The sequence below is a fragment of the Budorcas taxicolor genome, chromosome 5, assembly GCF_023091745.1.
Source record: "Budorcas taxicolor isolate Tak-1 chromosome 5, Takin1.1, whole genome shotgun sequence".
Classification (NCBI taxonomy): Eukaryota; Metazoa; Chordata; class Mammalia; order Artiodactyla; family Bovidae; genus Budorcas; species Budorcas taxicolor.
The window spans coordinates 149391694-149416409 of record NC_068914.1 but is presented as its reverse complement, the minus strand read 5'-3'; positions in this window follow the sequence as shown (position 1 = coordinate 149416409).

Sequence of the window (24716 nt, the reverse complement as noted above, 5' to 3'; positions counted from 1 at the left end):
TGTGTTACTAGGACCAGACAAGGTGATGCTGGAACTACGCTCTTAACGCAAGGCATTTAAGATCGCCTGGTTTCTTCCCAGCCAAGCAGACACAATGGGCATCATAATGGGCATCTCATTTTAAACATTAAATGGAGATGATGAACTTTGGGTGCCCCCACTTCAGGATGATGTGGGGATGGAACAGGAAAAATCCTCAGGTCCCACAGGCCCAAAGCCTCTGGGTCCCAAACACCTAAAACATCTCTAAAATCCACAGCCTCAAAGCCTCAGAGTTGCTCCTCCATTGTGCTTTATAACCTCTTCCCCTTCCTTTACCAAGCTTTCCCTGTCACAGCCCACAGCTCCAAGGGAAGGGGAGAGTGCCTGCATCCCCAGCCCTGGGGTGAAGCATCGCTCTCTGTGTCCTTGATGCCTCTGAGGGTGAATGCAATCTGGGATCACGGGCAGGGCTGGCCCTTGGGCTCATCAGCAAGCTCAGAGTGCGGAGGTTTTGTCTGTCTCAGTTAAGCCATCTGAGACTTGGAAGAAGTTGAAATTTAGGGTGAATCCAATGGGTCAGAAAGATGGAGGTCCACAGCAGGGCAAGGAATACACAGAACATAGACGTGTACATACACACACACACACACACACACACACACACACGCACACTCACCATCCATCGCTTGTGTGCCTTATGGAATTTAAAAGAGAAGCAGAATGAAGACCCAATTGCTTTCTCAACAATGTGGATGCGTCTCACAAAGGAACTCTGGAGCAAGTGAAGGCAGATACCAAAGACAATACGTTCTATCTGATGCAACTGAGGCTGAGTCCCAAACAGGCCAAAGGAACCCCTGCTATGAGAAGTCAGTGGGGTCGTAACCAGCACTTCTGACATTCTCTGGGAGGGCATGAAGGCAGCTTCAAGGGGTTGCTGGTGATATTTTGCCTTGATATCAGAATCAAGGCTGGTTACCTGAAGGTATGCACCTTGTAAAAATTAAGTTCATTTATAAAGTGGGCACATCAGACTCAGAACATATAAATTAAGTATAGACATAAAGGCATTTATTACATTTACAGCTTACAGTTTGGACATTTTTGTATGTATATCTTGTGTGCATGCTCAGTCACTCAATCCTGGCCGACTCTGCAACCCCATGGGCTATAACCCTCCAGGCTTATAACAAATCAGTTATCAAGCCATGAAAAGACGTGAGAAACCTCAAAAGTATATTGTTAAGTGAAAGAAACCAATCTGAAAAGGATACACAATATGATATTGTCTATTTAGACATTCTGGAAAAGGCAAAACTACAGAGATGGTTAAAAGATCGGTAGTTGCCAGTGACCAAGGCAGGAATAAATAGGTAGAACTCAAGGGTTGTTAGGGCAGTGAAACTATTTTGTTTGATACTGTAATGGGAGAAATAGGTCATTACACATATAGAGCCCATAGAATGAACAACAGGAAGAGTGAACCTTACTGTAAACTGTGTGTTAGTTGAGAAGGTATCAATACTGGCTCATCAATTATAAGAAATGCACCACGGTAAGTTAAGATGTTAATAATTGGGGAAACTGGAGGAGGGAGTGGTGGGGTATATGAGAATTTTTGTACTTTCCCCTCAATTTTTCTGTAAGCTTAAAATTGCTCAAAAACATCTATGAATTTTTAAAAGATTGTAGTCAAAACAGAAATATACTCACAGACATAGAAAACAAACTTATGGTTACAAAAAGGGGGAAAAGGGTCAGGGATAAATTAGGGGTTTGGGATAAGCAGATATACACTATTACATACTATATATTGATAGACTCAATAAAATAGATCAACTACAAGGACCTGTCATATAGCACAGGGAACTATATTCAATATTTTGTAATAACCTATAACAGGGAGGAATCTGAAAAAGAATCAGCTCTGTTCAGTCTCTCAGTCGTGTCCAACTCTTTGCAACTCCATGGACTGCAGCACACCAGGCTTCCCTGTCCTTCACCAACTCCAGGAGCTTGCTCAAATTCATGTCCATCGAGTCAGTGATGCCATCCGACCATCTCATCCTCTGTCGTCACCTTCTCCTCCTGCCTTCAATCTTTCCCAGCATCCGGGTCTTTTCCAATGAATCAGTTCTTCACATCAGGTGGCCAAAAAAAAATAGGTCTATATGATATCAGTGAATCACTTTGCTGCACACCTGCGACACTGTAAATCAAATATACGTCTATTTTTTTTAAAGCAGTTGCATCACTTGAGATAGTGCTTAAGCTTTCAAGACCTTCATTTCAGGTTCCTTAACCTACGAAATGAGGGTTTTCCCTGGTGGCACAGTGGTAAAGAATCCACCTGTCAGAGCAGGAGATGTGGGTTTGATCCCCAGATAGGGAATATCCCTTGGAGGAGGAAATGGCCACCCGCTCCAGTATTCTTGCCTGGAAAATTCCATGGAAAGAGGAGCCTGGAGGGTTACTGTCCCTGGGGTCACAAAAGAGTCAGCCACGACTGAGCAGGCACACACCTATGAAATGAGAGAGTTTGACAAGGTGAGTCTCAGAGCGCCTGTAGGAGGATGCCTATAAAGGTGGACAGACCGGCTCCCCACCATCCACCATCCATCTCCCAAAGGCATGCGTATTACAGGCAGCCCAGGATCAGTGCGTTCACTCAGGTGGTTGGAGACCCAGTGTCTGGGCCGGATGGGCTTCCAGGGCAGAGAACCAGAGGGGACCCAGGGCCCTGGGCTGCTGGAGGTGGAGGGTCACCTTCACTGCATGAATCAGGAGGCAGGAAGAGCTTCAGAGCGTCCTTAAGGTCCCTGCAGGGCGCTGAGGGGCTCTGCTGGAGGTGGGCAGCTTTCACAGAGAGACTTCCATCCTGAAGAGCAGGCAGGAACCCTCTGTCAACACAGGACAGAAGGCTGAGGGGGCAGAGGTTCGGCACAAAGTGGGCAGCTGGGTCGACGTCACAGCTGCAGGAGCAGTGGGCCTGTGAGGCCCCTGGGGGTTCCGTGGAGAAGCCTGGGGGCCCCCACACCTACCTGCAAACCCAGACTCAGCCAGCCCTGGTCAGAGTCTCTGTTCCCCCTCCAGAAGCAGGTCACAGCACACTGAAACTGGGCTCGCTTCAGATTTGGGATCTCCAACCTCCGCTCGGAGATTTCTTTCTCGTTTCTCAGTTTCCTTGACCCCTTTCTCCACAGCAGATTTTTCAAACCTGTGTGGAATCTCCTGCAAGCTGTCTCCCCACCTCCCACATTCAGGGGGCCCCTCCCCCGCCTAACCTGCAGCCCCGCCCACTCCTTCCTCCTTCCTGCTCAACGCGCTGAAAGCCAGGGCCCCTCTTGTCTCACAAGGATTCTTCCATCCCTGCCCTGATTCTGCTCCCTCCAGGGTCTGCAGCACGAGTGCGTTCCCTCCCAGTCCATTTCTGCTTTGGCCCCCTTCCGCGGGACCTTGCACCGGTTGACGCCCTTCCTTGACCACCCATCAGGTGGCTTCTCTCTGATGACCACTCTCCCTACACCCTCTCTAAGTGATGCCCTCAGCTTCCTGGGTCTCACTCATGTGGATGCTCTGGATGCCGAGATGTGAGTACCTAAGACCATGTCTCTCCTCTGAGCATCAGCTGGGTCCGTCTGACTCTTCCTGGTCATCCCACTTAGAGGCCCTTCCTACATAAACCTCCATTTCCAAGGACCCACGCCCACCTCCCCCACGGAAGGGATACATCCAGGGAACCTCACTGATACCCCAGAACCCTGACCCTCCTAGGCACACCAATGCAAACACCAAGGTCGTAGCTGATTGGAGCCAGTATAGACATCTGACTCTCTCTTTTGAAAATAGGAGTTTGGAGATGCAGGGAAGAGATCAGAAGGCGAGAGACACTTGTTCTCAGCATAGCTGCTGGCAGGATGTCCCTGCTTAGTACCTGCCAAGCCATTGCTGTTCATCTTTTTTTTTTCCTCCTCTGAAATCATATCCCTCCTCCAGCTGCCCACCCCAGGAGCTTTTCATTCTCTCCCCTTGCTGTGCATCTCCGATCAGCCACTGAAATTGCCTCCTGGCCAGTCTGCTGTCTCCAGGCTGTGCCCCCATCATTCTCCATGTGCACCCTGAGCGCTTCTTCTACAAGAGAAACCTCCCAGGGTCACCCTCTCACAGAGCAAACCCTCTCTCCTGACTCACCAGCCCCTGCTTGACCCAGTCCTGATGCCTGCTCAGTGGCACTTCTGACCATACCTCGCCTTGCTATGGACCCTGCAGCCAGGGTACAGTGTCCCAGATTCTCTGTTCTCTCTCCCCTGTGGACTTTGGATGTGCCTTTTTGAGGGCTCTGCCTGGAACATTCTTTCTCCTTCCCTTTTTGGCTGCATAATTCTTTCTTTTTTAATTATGTATTTATTTATCTGGCTGCCTCATATCTTAGTTGCAGCACAAGAACGCTTTAGGTGTGACATGTGGGATCTAGTTCCCTGACCAGAGGTGGAAACTGGGTCCCCTGCATTGGGAGCACAGGGTGTTACCCACTGGACCACTGGGGAAGTCCCTGGCTGTACAATTCTTGACCAATCTTTTAGTTATGCCCTTAACTGTCTCTTCCTCGGGAAAGCTCTTCCTGGTGTCGCCAGCCATGGACCGGCATGGCAGCCTTCATTCGCTCCATCACACCGCTCACCACACTCCCCGAGAGTCCCCTCTGAGTTGTTCTGACTCCACCCTGGACTGGTAGCCACTTGGACAAAATCCATCACTGAGTTTCATGGCCCTGGCATGAAATCTGGCACATCAAAACTGTTGAATGAAGGAATGAATGAATTTGTGAGTGCCTTATAAGTATTTATCACTTGTTACAGGCACTGAAGACTCAAAGATGAAAAATAATATCCTGCATAAAAGAACGTGGAGGTAGACCAATAAGGAAGCGAGGAAATATGACAAAGGGTTATAAATGCTATGAGAAAGCATGGTGGGAGAGGTGGAGACAGGCATAGAGAAGGATGGGATCAATTCTACCATCTCAAGAGGTGCTTGAGAAATTCCTTTTCCTTCTTTCTTTTTAAAATTTTCCACTTTGAAATCATTTAAGACTTATAAATACTGCAAAAATAGTGCAGGGTTCCCTTCCACCCTACCCCTAGTGCTCTCAACCGTTGACAGCTTAAATAACCATGGTTCAGTGACCATAACCAGGAAGTTTACTTTGATATGATGCTATCAGCTAATTATAGGCCTTATTCAAACTTCACCAATTTGATTTACTCATATCTTTTTTTTTTTTTTAGGACCAGGGTCCGATCCTGGATTCTACATCCTGTTTAGTTATATTTAGTTGCCTTAATCGCCTTCAATCTGGTACATTGTTCTTAGTCTTTTCCTTTCTTTTCTTTCCTGTTTTCTGTTTGTTTGTTTTTTACTTGTTTGTTTGTTTTATGACCTTGGCAGTTTGAAAAGTATTGGCTGGTGATTTTGTAAAATGCCCCTCTGTCTGGATTTGTCCAGTGGTTTCTCATGATTTGATGAAGGCTGTTAATTTTGGCAAGAATCTCACAGATGGGACTCTATGCCCTGCTCAGTGTATCCTATCAGGGGCTTTGAGATGTTGCTGGTTCTTAATCCTGGTGATGTTAACTGCGGCCACTTGGTTGAGGTGATGTCCACTAGGCTTCTCCACTATTATCATTTTTCTTTTGTGATGAGTAAATCTCTTGTGAGAAGATAGTTTGAGACTCTGCAGATATTCTGTTTTCCATCTATTTTCACATCCCACATTCAGCATCCACCCATGAGACATACTTGCCACAATCATTAATGGAGCGTTGCCAAATTGTCCTTTTTCCCCCCTCTCTCATTTCTTCTACATTTATCCATTGGAACTCTCTTGTGAAAAGGAAATGTTCCTTTTTTCTCCCTTTGTGTATATACTTTATTCAATTATTTATATCAGCAAGGACTCATGAACATTTATCCTCTTCTCTTCTACGGGTTATCATTCATTCTTATTATTATTTACTTTATTATTCAAAACTTAGCGTGGGGCATGGGAATAAACCTGATTCTTTCCTAAAAAGTCATCATAGTCTCATGGGTGAGACAGCTAATCAAAGACTATCGGAAGACATATTGTCCAGAAAGCAAATACAGAAACCCACTGGAAGCCACCGTTATGTAATTTTCGACTATTCTTGGTCATTTAGGAGAAGTGATTCTCGAGAGATGAGTAGGTGCTTCCCAGCCAGAACAGGGTGGGCAGGACAGGTCAAGGAAGTAGCTGCAGCAGAAGCATCCATGTGCAACAGCCTGGGTACCGCGGAAGAACAGGGTGTTCCGAGTGGCTGAAGCAAAGGGTTTGCACATGAGACAGAGCTGGGCAAGATGTAAATCTGGAGAGAGAGAAGCAGGGTCCAAATCCCAGAGTGGGCGGGGGGCCCAGATGCCTGACTCCAGGCTGACAGCGACACTGTAGGTGAGAAGCCATTGACAGGGCTCAAGTAGCCGAATCACATGTTTGGTGTAGTGATTTTAAAAAAGTCTTTCTTTCTCTGTGAGAGAGAGAGAGAGAGCCAGGAGAGTGTGAGGCTGCAGGTGGGCAGTTGGCTACAGGATCAGCACCAGAGTCAAGCTGAAGAATGAGGGTCTGAGGAGTCAGCGGTAGGGATGAAAAGTGGAGGCAGGTCCGAGAGATGGGAAGGAGGCACACTCAAGCATGACCAAATGTGGGGGAGCTCTGGAGTGTCTTAGGCTGATAGTGACATAATTTGTTGTTCAGTGGCTCAGTCGGGTCCAACTCTTTGCAACCCAGTGGACTGCAGCACGCCAGGCTTTCCTGTCCTTCACTGTCTCCCAGAGTTTGCTCAAATTCATGTCCATTGAGTCAGTGATGCCATCCAACCATCTCATCATCTGTCGCCCCTTCTCCTCCCACCCTCAATTTTTCCCAGCATCAGGGTCTTTTCCAATGAGTCGGCCCTTCAAATGAAGTGGCCAAAGTATTGGAGCTTCAACTTCAGCGTCAGTCCTTCCAATGAATATTCAGGACTGATTTCTTTTAGGATTGACTGGTTTATCTCCTTACTGTCCAAAGGACTCACAAGAGTTTTCCCCAGCACCACAGTTCAAAACCATCAATTCTTCAGTGCTCAGCTTTCTTTATGGTCCAACTCTCACATCCATACATGATTACTGGAAAAACCATAGCTTTGACTAGACAGACCTTTGTTGGCAAAGTGATGTCTCTGCTTTTAGGGGCTGAGATTTAGAATAGCCACTCTGGTTCCTGGATGCAGCATGGAAAGAGAAAGCCCCGTTGGTCCAGGGGAGATAAAGACCACTTGGGATGATGGCAGGGGAGAGCAAAAGAAGGAGTAGATCGGAGAGATGCTGAGGAGGGAAAACCCACAGGACTTGGCCATGGATAGGATGCTCGGCCAAAAGAGAGATATGTATGGAAGAAAACTCCCAGGTTTCTGGAATCGACAACAGTTGACACTAACTGAGCACTCAATTCATGTCAGGCACAGTTCAAGTCAAGCTAGGGGCGAAAAAAATCACACAAAGACACACACACACATAGTTTCCAAGTGGGGTACCTCTTTGGATACACAAGAAACCGTTTATAAATGTTGTCTTAGGGAGGAATTGAGTATCTCTAACAAAGATCAAAGTACTATCTAATAGGACTTCCCAGGTGGTCCAGTGGTTAAGAATTCACCTGCCAATGCAGGGGACACGGGTTCAGTCCATGGTCCAGGAAGATCCCACATGCCACAGGGCACCTAAGCCCATGTGCCACAGTCATTGCAGCCCGTGCACCCTAGAGCCCGCGCTCTGCGACAAGAGAAGCCGCTGCAATGAGAAGGCCATGCACAGCTAGAGGAAGCCCAAGAACAGCAACAAAGACCCAGCCAAAAATTTAAAAACTAAAATAAATATTAAAGAAAAAATGCTGCCTAGTAAAACTCTTGGAGGGCTGGTGCTGGATGTTTTCTACACGTGTGCTTGCTAATACCCACCTTCAGCCTGACTGACTGAATCCACACAATCTACAGTCACTGAGTGTTGCAGCTGCAGGTTCTGTGCAGGTAAAACAGGAGGAGAACAGAAGAAATATTGTCCCCTAGCAAGCAGAGACAGAAAAGACTGAAGAACCAAGCATCACACTCAGCTCCTTCCTCCAGAGTAGCCAATCAGCTCGGTCCCTCACAGAGGTGGGCGGGGTTTGGAGCAGGAAGGTGCCACTTCCATGGGCTCCCAGCTAACATTCCCAACTCCTGGCTCACTGATCTGGCTGAACTAAACCACTGAGCTTATGGTGAGTAGGAGTTGTGTGTCCTTCCAGGTCTGTTTGATCTTGTCCCCGCCATCAAGTGGAATTTTCACAATATCAACTACTGGTCCTTTGGGCAGCCTCCTAAACCACAGCTGGGCAAAGCAGATTTGGTTGCCTGAAGATCAGAAACAAAACAGGATCAGACATTTCAATTAACTTCAAGGCCACTCAGTACCTAAGCTGGAAGACTGACTCCCTATCCCATTTTCCACCTCAGATTATGAAGCGCCAAACAGCATGATAGAGCTCATCAGATTTACTGTGAAAGCAAATGACAATATACTGCAATACTTTGGCCACCTGAATGCAAAGAGCCAACTCATTGGAAAGACCTTGATGCTGGGAACGAGTGAAGGCAAAAGAAGAGGGCAGCAGAGGATAAGATGGTTAGATAGATAGCATCATTGACTCAAAGGACATGAATCTGAGCAAACTCCAGGAGATAGCAGAGGACAGAGGAGCCTGGCTTGCTGCAGTCCATGGGATCGCAAAAAGTCGGACATGACTTAGTGAGTGAACCACTAAATGGCAATATAAAAATATTCCCTAAAATTCCAACACAGAAGCCTCAAGCTTGAATATAAATTCATTCCCATGGTGAATTTCTGATCCTGCTCAGCCATAGCTGAAGGGGCTCTGAGGGTCTGGATGGAGCTGGGGTCACTACCTGGACCATCTCTAGTGGGGAGAGGCGTGGACCCTTCAGCACCTTATAAGGGATGCTGAGAGCACCAAGTCTTTCATGAGACTCAGCTTAAAAACATCCTAAGAGCTAATGTGTTGAACCCAACAGATGAATGATGTACCATCTGCAAACTCAGGGAATCCCCAGCTCTCAGGGCAGATGTATGAGCAAGAGTATATTCCCCTAGGCTCTGTGGGTGATGCTGCAAAGACCAAGAGAGAAACTCAAGCAAGGGAGGAAAGAAGATGTGGATCAAGAAAGCCATTTCTATTCTGCCAAGATGCTAGTCAGGCAATGGAAGACAGGGGTCTGGGGTCCACTTAAACTCAACAGGGTCAAATCTCTCCCTCCTTTTACCACTGTGCCAGTGCCATATAAGGGGCAGGGGGCCATGCACAGGGTCTCCCCTCTGAGACAGCAGGCTCTGAGATGTCATTGTTTTCATGCTGTTGTTGCTGTTTAGTTGCTCAGTTGTGTCTGACTCTGTGTGACCCCATGGACTGTAGCCCACCAGACTCCTCTGGCCATGGGATTCTCCAGGCAAGAATACTGGAGTGGGTTACCATTCCCTTCTCCAGGGGATCTTCCCGATCCAAGGATAGAACCCAGATCCCCCGCATTGGCAGGTGGATTCTCCGCACTGAACCACCTGGGAAGCCCCCCTTGTTTTCATGTAAGTTAGCAGGCTCCAGTGACCAGGTCTTCTTCTTTGAGGTGCCTTCCTTTCCCAGCTAGAAGTCAGACTCTCTGAATGTCCATTTTTCCGGGCTCCGGTGCCTCCTTGGGCACCTCCGGCCCCTCCTGAAGGCATCCCACCACAGGGCATCCTTGCCGAGATCTCAGACTGTCCCCTAAAGAGGGTGGCTTTCTTCCCTCATCCCCCTTGTGTTCCAGCTGGAGGATCACTCAGGCACAATCCTGAACCAAAGCCGGACTGATGGTTCTGCTCCCGTGCACTTCCCAAGATGCTCTTCTTTGTAGACCTTTTAAAAATATCCACCCTTTGAAAATGATTGCTTTCCCTCAAATCTTTTCCTGCAGGGATCAGATATTTCACCTGTGCTTTCTTCCCCTCAACTGTCCCTGGCTTCTTTCAGGCAAGCTCAGCTTTGTTATCAGTTAAACCTGCTTTTTTTTTAAGTTGGCCCTTTATTTCATATAGAGCCCGCCCTTTCTTGTGTTTTCCAAGAATTGTTTTCTGAACACAATCCTCCAGGGTCTTTTCTTATGGGATTTCCCATGATGGGAGATACGAAATCATTCATTCTGGGTCTGTTCAAAGCAAACCACTGTTTAGACAAATCTTACTAAGCTGGAAAATCCCACTCAGAGGTCTTCTCCCATCAGTCCTGTGTCTCCTCGAGTCTGGGCTTGTTCTGAGCTTGTCCTGCCCGGCTGTTCTGTCATCCGTCCCATTGGTCCTGTGTTTTCCTTCAGAGACCAAATTCCATGAATGTCTCAGGTGTTCTCTTAGACAGAGGTATTTCCTGGGTCACAAAGTTCATGAAATGTTTTTTCTTTTTTTTCTTTTTTAGCATTTCACACTGATCTTTCTAGTCTTTCACTGTCCAAAAAATTTCAATTAATTTATGTATTTTTAATTAGAGGATAATTACTTATACCATTGTGTTGGTTTCTGCCACACAACAACATGAATCAGCCATAGGTATGCATATGTCTCTCTGTCTTTTGAACCTCCCTCCCTCTTCCCACGCCAACGCATCTCCTTTGGATAGCTTTATCCAAAGCTTTTTTTTTTTGTCCCATCCTTTAAGGGGCTGTTGCCAATTGTTCTTATGATGTACGCTCACACTGCGGCCCTCCTCCCAGCAGATCTAAAAGGACAGACACTTCTCAGATTTTCCTGGATCTTGGCTACCCCTGGGAAAGCCATTGCAGTCTGCTTTCTGAAAAATGTTGCTTCTTTTCTCTGCTGCTTAATCTTACTGGAATTCGAACACCATTTCTGTTCTAGACCCACCTAAACTAGGTTTGTCAACATTGTATAATGTATCATCTTTACTATCTGAGCAACCAGGGAAGCCCAATCTATTACTATAGTTCAATAAAAAATATTTTTTAAAATATGTCTGCCACTTCAATTTCCCCCACAAGAACAATCAATATTATATTTTCAATAATATTGATGTATTTCTCTTCCATAAACTTTGAAGACAGATTCTCTTTATGATAAAAGACTTCATTCCTTTTATTATTTTTTTAAAATAAAATATACTATTTTTCTGTAAAAGGAAGCCACAGGCGGGGTGTCTGAGGTTCAGAGCCGTAGTCAGAGTATATCAGTAACAAATCTGGAACCACTTTGAAATCACATTTGGGGGTTTCTCTTGAACCTGTGGGCAAGTTACAGGAATTAAAATCTAGTTCTTTAGTAGTTTTCTCTCTTGCTTCTGAAGACAATTTAAAGCAATTAAAAATTTTTTTAAAGTACAGAACTGGGGGGTAGTTTATCTTATGCCGTCTACAGTTACTGACCACTAACACTCTAAAACTCAAAACTCACCCTATTCTGTGAAACAGAAAGAATATCAGCTTAAAGTCCTGGGCATCCTGGCTCAGAGAACTTCCCGAACACCACACTAAAAATGTCCTGCTCCTTTGCATCAAAGCCCCATGAAATGCTCTCAATTCCCTTTAATCAAACCCTTGCCTCCTTAATCTTCTCTAATGCCTCCTTTTCACCAAATCGTTGCTGCTTCTGCCTCTTAAGCCACCTCACTTGCTAGGGTCCCCAGCCTATCTCCATCCCTGTAAAATGGCCAAGGAGCCTCTAGGTGCCATGACCGGCTAAGGGAAGAGTCCCGCACGGCCCCTGCTTCCTGATGCTTAACTCTCCCACCCAGGGCATCCCTGTGAAAAACTCAATTTCAGGGGCTTCCCTGGTGGCTCAGCTGCCTGCCAGTGCAGGAGACACCGGTTCGATCCCTGATCCAGGAAGATCCCACGTGCCTGGGAGCCACCGCTACTGAAGCCTGAGTGGCCTAGAGCCTGTGCTTTGCAGCCAGAGAAGCCACTGCAAAGAGAAGGCCGAGCAGCGCAAGTAGAGAGCAGCCCCTGCTCTCCACAACTAGGGAGAGGCTCATGCAGCAGTGAGGACCCAGCACAGCCCAGAATAAACAAATAAAATTTAAAAAGTCAGTTTCATTATAGAGCAGTGAAAATGAATAATATGTGACTACTCACAACCATGTGGATGATCTCATAAGAAGCTCTTCATGTTGTGGGAAAGAACATACTGTTTCTACTGTTATGACTGTATTCATATAAATGCATGTGAATTACAAAGCAAACCCAAGACTGTTTATGCTGTTAATGGTCAGGATGGTAGCTGGGCGATCATTAAGTGGTATGAGGGGGTTTATGTGCTGTTGGTAATGTCCTCTGTCTCGTCCAGGTGCTGGTTGCATAAAGAGTGTCCAGTTACTAGAATTTCATCCAACACCCAACTGTAATATCTGCATGTCGATAAAAGGTTACTTTTTAAAAAGTCATCAAGGCCAACTATATGACATCATGTTAGCACTGTGACCAATTGCCAAGGTCAACCCCCATTCCCACCCCAAGGGGCGCAGTTGACAAACCTAACACCTTGCCTCCTGGCCATGCCCAAAGCCCCCATCCACACAGGTCGAGTGCTCCACCGATGATGGTTATTATTATTTATTTTTCAATGTTCTCTGCTCTTTAATGAGATGTTCGGGTTTGGGGGAACACATTGGGTTGAAGAGTGCACCCCAAAATGATATAACCAAGTCTTAGCTTCCCTGGTGGCTCAGAGGTTAAAGCGTCTGCCTGGAATGCGGGAGACCTGGGTTTGATCCCTGGGTCGAGAAGATCCCCTGGAGAAGGAAATGGCAACCCACTCCAGTACTCTTGCCTGGAAAATCTCGTGGAGGGAGGAGCCTGGTAGGCTTCAGTCCATGGGGTCGCAAAGAGTCGGACATGACTGAGCGACTTCACTTCACTTCTTAGCCCCCAGTACTTATGAAAATGATCTTGTTCGGAAATTGGGTCTTTGTGAATGTAATTAAGTCAAGGTCTGAGATTTACAGTATTCCCTAAACCTAGTGAACAATGTTCTTATAAGAAAAAGGAGAGGGAAATTTGAGATGCAGAAAAAGAGGCCAAAGGAAGAAAACCATGTGGAGATGGAGGCAAAGGCTGGAATTATGCTGCCAGAAACCAAGGAACCCCAGGAGCCAGAAGAAGAAACCAGGAGAAGCAGGAATGGCCCTTCCCTAGAGCCCTCGCAGGGAGCAAGGCCCTGCCAACACTTTAATTTCAGACTTCTGACATCTAGAACTGTGAAAGAATACATTTCTGTCATGTTAAACCCATCAGTTTGTGGTCACTTGTTAACGATAACCCTAGGAGACAAATAAAGCCCTAGGACCAAACATTTAACACTCCCCTTTTCCTGCACTTTTTCTAAACCAAGAGACAAATTTCTGACTGTAAGAGATGGTATCAAAATTCTGCCTGGATTACTCATGAAACCACAGTAGATGGCATGATTGAACACATGCCAAATTAGCTTATTAATAACTGCCTGAGAATTGAGTCCTGCCGGCTCCAGACCTCCCTACCACAGGCTAGACTCTGCTCTAAAATGCTTACAAGAACAGGTAAGGCCACATTTTCTCTAAAAGGTATTCAGCGTTTGTTTAGAGACCCTAGGTGCTTTCTAGGGGGCATGAAGGCGGGAAACATTAAAGATACTGTCTAACACAGAGCAAGACAAATACCAGATGATATCACTTTGGTGTGGAGTCTCAAAGAACCAAGCTCTTAGAAATAGAGTAAAGGGGTGGTTACCAAGAACTGGTGGGTGAAGGACGCTGGAAGATGTTGGTCAACAGATACAAACTTTCCGTTATAAGACTGAAGTTCTGGGAATCTCACATACAGCATAAGTAGAATAGTTACTCATACTACAGTATGCATTTGAAAGTTGCTAAGAGAGTAAACTGTAAATGTTCTCACCATGAAAAAGAAATGGTAATTATGTGACATGATAGAAGGGTTAGCTAATGGTGTGATGGGAATTATTTTGCAGTATATAAGTGTATCAGAACAACATGGACGCTATGTGTCAATTATATCTCAATAAAGCTGGGAAAATAAGATGTTGTCCATCACTCTGCAATTCAGCTCTGGCCCCATACTTGCACAAACCACGAAGAACTGAGTAGTCTATAGTAGCTATGATCTTTGAAGGCAGATTATTCAGTTGTCACTTGGATATGTCCCCTGGGGGTTCACTGACACAAATATCCCCCAAGAGGCTTATCGAAGAATTCTACCCACACTTTCTGCTCTCCCTAAGAGGTATTGTTACTGAAACAAACAACATTCTGTTTTGTTCTATATCATTGATGTTGGAATGCCTCTTCCAGAATGTCATCCCTGACAGCAGCTTGCCTAGCCTGTCCCCAGTCCTGCTCTGCAGTGGAAGCCAGTGAAAAGATATTCTCTTTCAGGTTATACAGTCTTACTTTCGGCCTGCAGGACAGAAAAAAGGCTGGATATAATCTCTTGTCTGTTACTTGTGACCAGAATTCTCACTTATTTTTGGTTGCACTGGGTCTCAGTTGAGGCAGGCGGTATCTTTTGTTGTGGCACGAAGGTTTAGTTGCTCCGTAGCATGTGGAATTCTAGCACCCCAACCAGGGGTTGAATCTGTGCCCCCAGCATTGGAAGCATGGCGTACTAACCCCTGGACCACCAGGGAAGTCCCGCCCACTTCTCATATTGCCGAAGTAACCAGACCCAGAAAGCAGAGGGGACACATGACAGGGAGGGACCACCTTTGGCTAAGCCCCTCTTAGGACTGTGTCACCCTCCCCAGTGCACATTCTTGCTGACAAGCATGCCACCCCATCCGGGACCACCTACTCCAGACAGCCTGCCACATTCCAAAATTATTTTTTCCTCTTTACTGCATTCCTCTCCTTCTTTCAGCTAGTTGTCTGGGTAAAAAAAAAGTCTGGGCAACAGTTCAATTAATCCCCTCTGAGGTACCGTATTAGTGAAGATACCAGTTATCTTCCTCAGGGATACATACATTTTAGAAGAAGGTGACTGATGAGAGTAAGCGCTGAAAGCAAAGGAATCAAAGTTGAATGTTGCAATGTTAGCCAGCTTGAATGAGTGGCAAGATTTTCCTTCTTCCCTCAAATGACACTGTGTAGCTGAGCACTGACTCTGCAAGCCTACAGCGGGGTCTATTCAGGGCACATGCCTCTGTAAGATGTAGAAATCACCATGGGAAGTCCCACTTCCCATCACAGAGACACACGCTGGAACATACAGGAAAGATGAGAAATTAGACACGAAAGGCAGGCAGACTCCCCATACACCAGAGTAAGGAATTTATACTCTATCTCACGGGCACCGGGAGCCATGAAGGGCTTTACCCGAGGGAGCTGTGTGGTCAGCTTTGCCTTTTAGCCAAACCACCACATGGCATTGTGGAGGAGGGATGCGATGGAGTCGGCGGGCTCAGCTGGGAAGTTGTGATGTGGTCCAGGTGAGAGACACGAGGCTCTGAACCGGAGCAAAGGCGGTGCAGCTGGAGAGGAGGGGAAGGGTTTGAGAACTCTGGGGAAGGGTGGGAAGGGGGAAAGCAGCAGCCCCAGGTGACCAAGGGGATCCAGGCACAGAGAGCAGGAGCCTCGCACGCACCAATCACAAAGAGGAAAAGAGGAAACCAGACACAGAGAAGCCAAGGCTGAGCAAGGTCGCAGGCACAGGCAGGTATTGGTGTGGAACTCAAGCATCTCTATTCATGCAGTCCTAGGGCTTTGGTCCTTCAGGGTCTATGCAGGTTTCCACAGAGCACATGAGCATGGATCCCCTGAAAGTTGTCCATCTCCAGATCCTCCACCTCCACAAGCGGCTTCAACCCACCGCAGATAGAAAATATTCAGAAGAACAATTCCAGTAAAGTCCCCAAAGCAAAACTTGAAATTTCCACTCATGTGCAAACACTTACATAGCATTTTCTACTATGTACATATAATTTATAGATCACTTGGTCTTCCCAGGTGGCTCAGTGGTAGAGCACCCACCTGCCAAGGAAGAAGATGCAGGAGACCCGGGTTCGATCCCTGGGTCGGGAAGATCCCCTGTAGAAGGAAATGGCAACCCACTCCAGTATTCTTGCCCATCAATCCCATAGACAGAGGAGCCTGGTGGACTACAGTCCATGGGGTCACAAATGACTTAGTGACTAAAGTATTATTATAAGTAATTAGAGATAATGTAATGTACAAGGAAGCTGTGCCATAGATTGTCAGGAAATACCAGGATCACAGCTTTATCTTGGTGAAGGGGCTTTTGGAAAGGAAATCAGTCCTAGATATTCATTGGAAGAACTGATGCTGAAACTGAAGTTCCAATACTTTGGCCACCTGAAGTGAAGAGCCGACTTATTAGAAAAGACCCTAAGGCTAGGAAAGATTGAAGGTGGGAGGATAAGAGGACAGCAGAGGATGAGATGGTTGGATGGCATCACCAACTCGATGGACATGAGTTTGAGCAGACTCCGGGAGATGCTGAGGACAGGGGAGCCTGGTGTATTGCAGTCCATGGGGTCAGAAAGAGTCGGACACGACTGAGCGACTGAACAACAAAAACGGCAGGCCGTTTTATGGAAGGGATTTGAGCTTCCCCAGATTTTCGAACCCAGGGAGAACTGCATTATCTAAAATCATAGAAAAAAATTCACTTCGATTTATATGTGGCAGAGAGATAAAACAGGACAATCACTAGAACATTTTCAGTCATAAAAATAATCATGCCCAGATAAACTTCTGTGGAGTTCAAGGAGAAAAGGGAACCCTGTAAAACTCTCAACTCTTAAGAGCTTATACATGGACATTTTAAAGTAAATGATGATTCGTATCAAGTAGCTAGATTCTCTTTGAGACACTTCAGAGTGTTATCGCACATTTCAGCGTCAAAGAAATGTCGACATGGCAGAAGGTATATTGTTTACAGGCTACAACCACTTAAAGTTATGATGAGATATTCTCGATGGTTAATGGATCATCTTCAAGATTATGTTCTAAATGATCTCAGAGGGGCGCACAGGTCCTGCCTGGGTCCCCCACCCCAGGGCTGTGCCTCCCCAGAGCTGTCTTCCGTGTATCTGATCTGGGAGCCTGCCTGGCTTCAAGTCACGCTCGGGTCCCAAGCAGTCCATTCCCCTCCTGAGTTTCTCGCTCTTTCCCTGGCTTTCACACCCTTTCCAAGTGAGCGTTTACCTCCACCACGTGTATCACGCTTGTCATCCTTTTCCCTGGCCCCGGTACCCTGATAGCAATTGCTGTTTGCGGGCTGGGCACTGAGCATGGATGCAGAAGGAAGCCCGCCCCTCCGCTTTAGCCCTCCCGCCTCTCCTCCCAGGTCCTCCACTTCCCCGAGGTCCCCACCCGCCCTGTGTACCCTCCCCAGCCTCCCTCCTCTCTTCCATCTGCCCAGCTGCCTCCAGCCCTGCCTTTCCATCCAGGTGCCCAGGGCCCAGCCTCTGGACCTCCTTCCCAGGGGAGCTGAAGGTGATCCCAAACAAGCACATACCCCACATCGATAACACCAGCCCTGCCCAGCCAGGCCCTTCCCACTCCACAGACATCTCAGTCTCCCTGGCCTTTCATCTGCAGGGGAGTGGGAGGGAGAGGATATGACTTCATCAGCCAGGCATCCAAGCCCAGGGGTGCCCAGTTCTCCTACCCAGGCCTGCCCCCTGCACCCCTCTCTCCATGTCCAAGCCCTGCTGTGGACAACCAGGGGCTTTGGGTTGGAAGGGAGGATGCTGTGTTTCTGAGAAAGGGACAGACTGGGGAGGAAATGGACTTGGCTAGACATACACTTTATGTAAAACATCCCCTCCACTGGAATCCCATGCACAGGGCTACACACACTCACTGCACAGGGTGCAGCTGTGCAGGAACACACACACACACACACACCCAGCTCACTCCAGCCCCAACCTGACCAGAAAAAATGAATTAAGATGAAAGCCCTTCGTGTTCTCCCTCATTTCCTCCTCATGGCACTAGCAGAGGTCACAGCAGAAGCTTCTGAACTTCAAGGTGCCAGTGAGAGAAGGGATGGGACCGACAGGACCAGAAGAGCCCCTCTTCAGACCCCCAGTCTCCCCCTCTCCAGCTGACTGCATGGGGGTTGCTGGCTGCACCCCTTTCTTTCCTCCTGCCCCTAAAGAGTGCATGGTCTCCACATGCCTTCTTCCTGCACTGGGGCTTACTGCCCTGGGGGTCTTCAGGGTTTCCAACCCTCCAGAATTCTTGGCTTACATACAAGTGCCTCATGGAAAAGTGGCGCACTCGTGTACACTTCTGGGGGAGGGGACAGGAGCAGATGGTGGGAGGGGCGAGGCTTGGAAAGGGCAGAAGGGAAAAGTCCCTTTCTGTTTCCAGACTGTCACCCAGCCCGCAGCCCCTAGCAGGTGGGCTGCCAGCCCTGAAGCACCTTTCTCAGGGGTGGCTGCTCCCTCCCTGCCCATCCTCAGAAACTCCCGAGGGTGGGCCCTACCTGGGCTGTGGAGAGAAGCCGGGGACCTCTGGGGTCTCTCCATCTAAAGTTTGCAGAGACATCTTTGCTCTGTCTAGGTGTGCTTCGTGCCAGCCGATCACACCTGTCACCCCATCTCGAGTGCCCTCTACCCCTCCACACCCACCACGGCCACCATTCATCCTGTGGACCCCTCACCCTTAAGATCTCTGTCGAAGGAGCCTCCTCCAACCACACCATGGAAACTTGCCCTCTCCAGGAAATAAATCGCTGTTTATTTCCTTCTGAGCATTTGTCATTATCTGGCTCGATTTTGTTTGTTTATTTGTTTGTTATCTGAGCAATGCAGTCACCTCTCCACAGAGTCCCTAAGATTGGAGCTCCCCAAATGAATTGGTTTTGCCAGTCTCATTCCCCTTTCTTGCAGCCCCAGAGTGGGTCTAGCACCCAGCAGCTACGTCAGTCATTCAGTCATGTCCGACATTTTGTGACCCCATGGACCATAGCCCTCCAGGCTCTTATGTCCATGGGATTTCCCAGGCAAGAATACTAGAGCAGGTAGCCATTCCCTTCTCTGGGGGGTCTTCCTTAGCCGGGGATCGAACCTGAGTCTCTTGCTTTGGCAGGTCAGTTCTTTACCACTGAGCCACCTGGGAAGCCCGCCTAGTAGCTACATATTTGTTCAATAAATGAATGAAGGAAAATGTTCTAGGTGCTGTGTCCTTCTATGTAAACACTTTCCAGTTAAATTACTATTTATAATGTATAAACATGGATATTAACATAGAACATACACTGGATACATTATACAATTATATGTACGTATAGTAAGTAAATATGTCACATGTACCTGTCAGCGTCTGCCTTCTAAGCCACTCGAGAGCACTGCAGTCTGAGCTCTCCCTGTCGCTCAGCATCCAGCCCAGTGCTCGGTAGTCTCAAGTTTGCTTGTTGCCATGTGTTGATGAACAGAACATTTTATTTTAATTAGGAGGAGAGTGATGTATCTTGCATTTGTTCAGTTCTTGAAAGACTGCTAAGTCCTTCCACATCTGATTCGCCCCATAATTCTAAAAAGTCAGCACAGAGTGGTGGCGGTGCTTTACTCGCTAAATCCTCTCTATTTGCAACCCCATGGACTGCAGCCTATCAGGCTCCTCGGTCCATGGGATTCTCCAAGCAAGAATACTGGAGTATGTTGCCATTTCCTTCCCCAGGGGATCTTCCTGGACCTGGGACTGAACCTGCATCTCCTGTTTGGCAGGCAGACTCTTTACCACTGAGCCACCTGGGAATCTCCAAAAGTCAGCATCAGTTAGTTCACTTCAGTTGCTCATTCTGTCTAACCCTTTGTGACCCCATGGACTGCAGCATACCAGGCCTCCCTGTCCTTCACCATCTCCCAGAGTTTGCTCAAACTCATGTTCATCAAGTCGGTGATACCATCCAACCATCTCATCCTCTGTCATCCCCTTCTCCTCCTGCCTTCAATTTTCCCAGCATCAGGGTCTTTTCCAATGAGTTGGCTCTTCGCATCAGGTGGCCAAAGTATTGGAGCTTTATTTGGAAATCCTATTTCCATAAGTACTTTCAGCGTATGGAATTAGGATGCCCTCATGCAACCTCTGCTCATGGCTTTTCTTCCGAGCTTTGTATTGTGCTGAGTTCACCTGTCCCACAAGATACAGTTCATACCTCCCTTCCTCCGAGTACCTCTGTTCCTGATAACTTGAACAGAAACGTCACTTCTGCGACCACACCCCGATTGTACCTGCACACACACCTTTATCAAAGCCAGTCACACTTTACTGAGCTGCCTTTGTGGATGTCTTCCCCACTGGATCCTACATTCTTCTCAAGGTAAGAACTGTGTCTTGTTTATTTACACATCTCTTGCTCCTAGCGGGACTCCATGTAGCTTTTTTTGAACTTCTAGGCATACATCAGCCAACAGCTAGCGACTTGCTTTGCCATATCACAAGGTAAATAAGGATGGCATCCAGAAATACAGGGCAAACCCAGGCTGGACAAACAAAGGACAAAATGGCCCGGAAAGCCATTTTCAATAAGATCTAGAAAACCATATCCCACTGAGAGGGCTGGGTAGGTCACTCTCTGCTCGGGGAAGTGGTGTGGTCATGAGCGTTAGTGGAGAGGCCCATGTTCCTCATGAGTTGCCCAGTCACTCACTGCCTCCCAGCCCACCTCTCTTCCTTTTGTGGGCAATACTAGGTCCCCCAGCACAGGAGAGAAACTTAGCTTTCAAGTCCTGGGAGCGCTTAAATAGGACCATAGGGCTCAAGGAAGATTTCTATGAGGAAGTAATGATTCAGATGAGACCCCAGGGACTTCCCTGGATAGGAAATCCCATCCTATCCAGGGAATAGGAATCCAATGGACAGTGGATAGGAATCCACCTGTCAGTGCAGTGGACACAGGTTCCATCCTTGGCCCTGAAAGACTTCACATGCCGTGGAGCAGCCAAGCCTATGCGCCACAACAACTGAGCTCTGTGCTGGGATTACTGAAGCCCGTGTGCCTATGTGCCTGGCCTCCACAACAAGGGACGCCACCGTCATGGGAAACCAGCGCACCACAATTAGAGAGTGGCCCCTGCTCACCGCAACTAGGGAAAGCCTGCACTCAGCAACAAAGACCCAGGGCAACCATAAATAAATAAACATTAAAAAATCCTTTTAAAAACAGATGAGACCCAAGGAAAAGCTGGAGGTGGCAAAGAGAAGAGAGTGAGGGTTTTGCAGACAGAGGAGACAGTACGCTTAAGACAGCAGTGGTCACTTACTGTCGTGGAGGCCCCGGGGAGTGGAGACCATAGGAACTAGACCACTCACACCTCGGCCAAAAGGGGTAACAGGCTGTGGCCACACAGGAATGGGGGAGGGGGGGGGTGTTAATGTATATTCCAATTTTTAAAAGAATCTGGAAACCTGGACTTTTATGAGAAATTCTCTAGTTTTACATGTCGGCTCAACTTAACAAAAATATTGTGTGTGCCAAATAAAACACACCTGTGGGTTTAATGGGCCAGTGGGTAGCCAGTCTGGGGGCAGTGGGTTAAACTGTGAACAAAAGGGGCCACAACGCGCAAAGACAGAGGCTGAAGAATGAAAAAGGCCCACATGGCCGTGAAAGGCTGTGGAAGGACTTTGTCACCATGTCTTGTCCTTACTTTTTCTTTTCTTCTTCTCTCTGCTCTTCTCTCTCTCTTTTTTTTATGCAGCTCTTATTTCTTTTTTTGAAATTAAAGTATGGTTGATTTATACTGTCATGTTAGTTTCAGGTAATCAGCAAAGTGACTCATGTATATATAGATAGATAGATAGATTTTCAGATTCTTTTCCCTTATAGGTTATTACAAGATATTGAGTAGAGTTCCCTGTGTCATACAATAAGTCCTTATTGCTTATCTATTTTATTTTTTATTGGCATATACAGTGCCATGTATAAGATAGACAGGTATTGGGGAGCTGCTGTATAGCATGGGAAGTGCAGCTTGGTGCTCTGTGACCTGGAGGGGTGGCATGCGGGGGAAGGGAGAGACAACAGGGAAGGGATATATGTATGCATATGGCTGATCCGGTTCATTGTGCAGTAGAAACTAACAACACTGAAAAGCTGCCCTATGCTAAGAAATGTTTTAAAGCTTATCTATTTTATATGTAGTAGTGTATTGATGTTAATCCCAACCTCCTAATTTATCGCTCCCCAAAGAATCTTAAGGTGAGCAGGATTGTATTTTAGGAAGCCTACTCAGGTTGCAACATGAAGAATCAATGGGAACGAACCAGCATGTAAGCAGGAAGACCAGTTTCAAGACAAGTAATGTGACAGCGCTGGTAGAAACGTAGTAGCCTGGTCTCGGTCCAGGAGAAGGATGGGGACGGATGTGTTTGAGAGATTTTCTGGGTTTCGAACCACAGGATTTTCTGTCTGAATGATGTTTGAGTTTCTGTCTTAGACACCTAAGTGGTTTTTTGGTGTTATGTATCAAGAGAGAAAACACAAGGGACTTCCCATAGTGGTCCAGTGGTTAAGACTCTGTACTTTTGCTGCAGGGGGCTAGGGTTCAATTCCTTTTTGGGGAACTAAGATCTCACATGCCACTCAGCTGAAACATAAAAAGAAGAGAGAAAACACCAAAGGAAGAGAGAAAACACCAAAAGAAGAGAGAAAACACCAGGTATGGGGGTGTGATGAGTTTAACTGTGACCATGTTGAATATAAGGTTCTGGCACTTCCAAATGGACGTTTCCAGGGAATGATTTCAAAGAAAGAAATCTGTTAAAAATCTCGATTTAGGGGTCATCGACAGGTGATAGTAAAGCCACGAGGAAAAGTTGAGAACCTGAAGGGAGACTACGTAGGGTGAGAACAGTAAAGAGTCTGGAACAGAACCCGTTTCAGGGGTGAGTGTAAGTGAAGAAGTTGCAGGCCCATCAAAGCAAAGTCAGAAAAGAAGTAAGAAAACCAGTAAAGTACTGGCGTGTGGTTTCATGGGATCAGGGAGAGATGTACTTTCAGGATCAAGTGGACAGTGATATGAGATGCTTCAGAGATACAGCTGAGAACAGGAGAGTGCCCATTGATATGGAGCTTAATGGTCATCTTGGGGACTGCAGTTTCACTAAAGTGGTTGGGATGAAATCCAGCTTGCAGGGTACTGAGGACCCAGTGGGGCCTGAGCAAAAGGACACCGCACGTTTGGACAGCTCTTTCCAAAATGTTGGCTCTGGACAGAGGAGAGAAAGACAAGTCTATAGGAGGATGTGAGAGTTGAACCATAAAGAAGGCTGAGAGCAGAAGAATTGATGCTTTTGAACTGTGGTGTTGGAGTAGACTCTTGGACTGCAAAGAGATCAAACCAGTCAACCCTAAAGGAAACCAACCCTGAATATTCGTTGGAAGCACTGAAGCTGAAGCTCCGATACTATGGCCACCTGATGTGAAGGGCCGACTTGTTAGAAAAGACCCTGATGTTGGGAAAGATGGAAGGCAGGAGGAGAAGGGGATGACAGAGGATGAGATAGTTGGATGGCATCACCAACTCAATGGACATGTGTTTGAGCAAACTCTGGGAGATGGTGAAGGACAGGGAAAGCCTGACATGGGGTGGCAAAGAGGTAGCAATGGAACAGCAACAAGAATGTGTGGGACCAAGCACTTTTATATATAGGAGAGAACTGAACATATTTTAATCTTTATAAGTCTTCAGAGAAAGAGAAAGAAGTTGAAGAAATGAGAACAGAAAAATCATCAGTGGGCATGAAGGCCGGTGGCACAGAGCCCCCAGCACACAGGGAGATCCTTAGATGGGAGCAGGAGGACAGGTACAAGGAGGTGGTGAACTGGCTGTCTGTAGTGAGCTCCCCTTGTGGGCTTCTCTTTTTCCCTCTGAAGTTAGAACTGATAGCATCAGCAGAAGAGGAACGGCACACGTGGAGGATTCTAGGGGTTGAGGGGAAGTGACTCATCTCTGGGCACATCTGCAGAGAAGGTGACTGCCTTGCCCTGGTTCCCACACTCGGTGAGCTTGGGATTTTGTGTGTGTTCTAGTGATTCTTCTTCACTCCCTCAAAGGCCAGTTGCATTTCTAACCAATGGTCCATGGGCAGATGCAGCCCTTCCCACACCTTGTAGGAAACGCCCTGGACTGGAGTCCAGGGGCCTCAGGAGAATCCCATCCCTGCCACTCACTAATCTGGATATAAGGTCGAAACATCAGGCCACGAGCGGCCAGTGATGAGCTTGATGCCAAATAAAAGGGGGGATGTGTGCTTGCACGCTCATGTACCCAAGCACACACTCCTAATTTACAACTTCCACACATCTCCAATGTTGTTGTTTAGTCGGTCAGTCATGTCCAACTCTTTGAGGTCCCATGGACTGAAGCCCGCCAGGCATCTCCATCCATGGGATTACTCAGGCAAGAATACTGGGGTGGGTTGCCATTTCCTTCTCCAGGGGATCTTCCCGACCCAGGGATCGAACTTGCATCTCTTGTATTGACAGGCGGCTTGTTTACCACTAGTGCCACCTGGAAGGGTCTCGTATAAGGCTGCAATCAAGGTCTCTTAGGAGGTGTTGTCCATGACTGGGGTCTCTCTCACCTGCAAGCTTGGCTGGAGAGAGATCCTCCTCTGA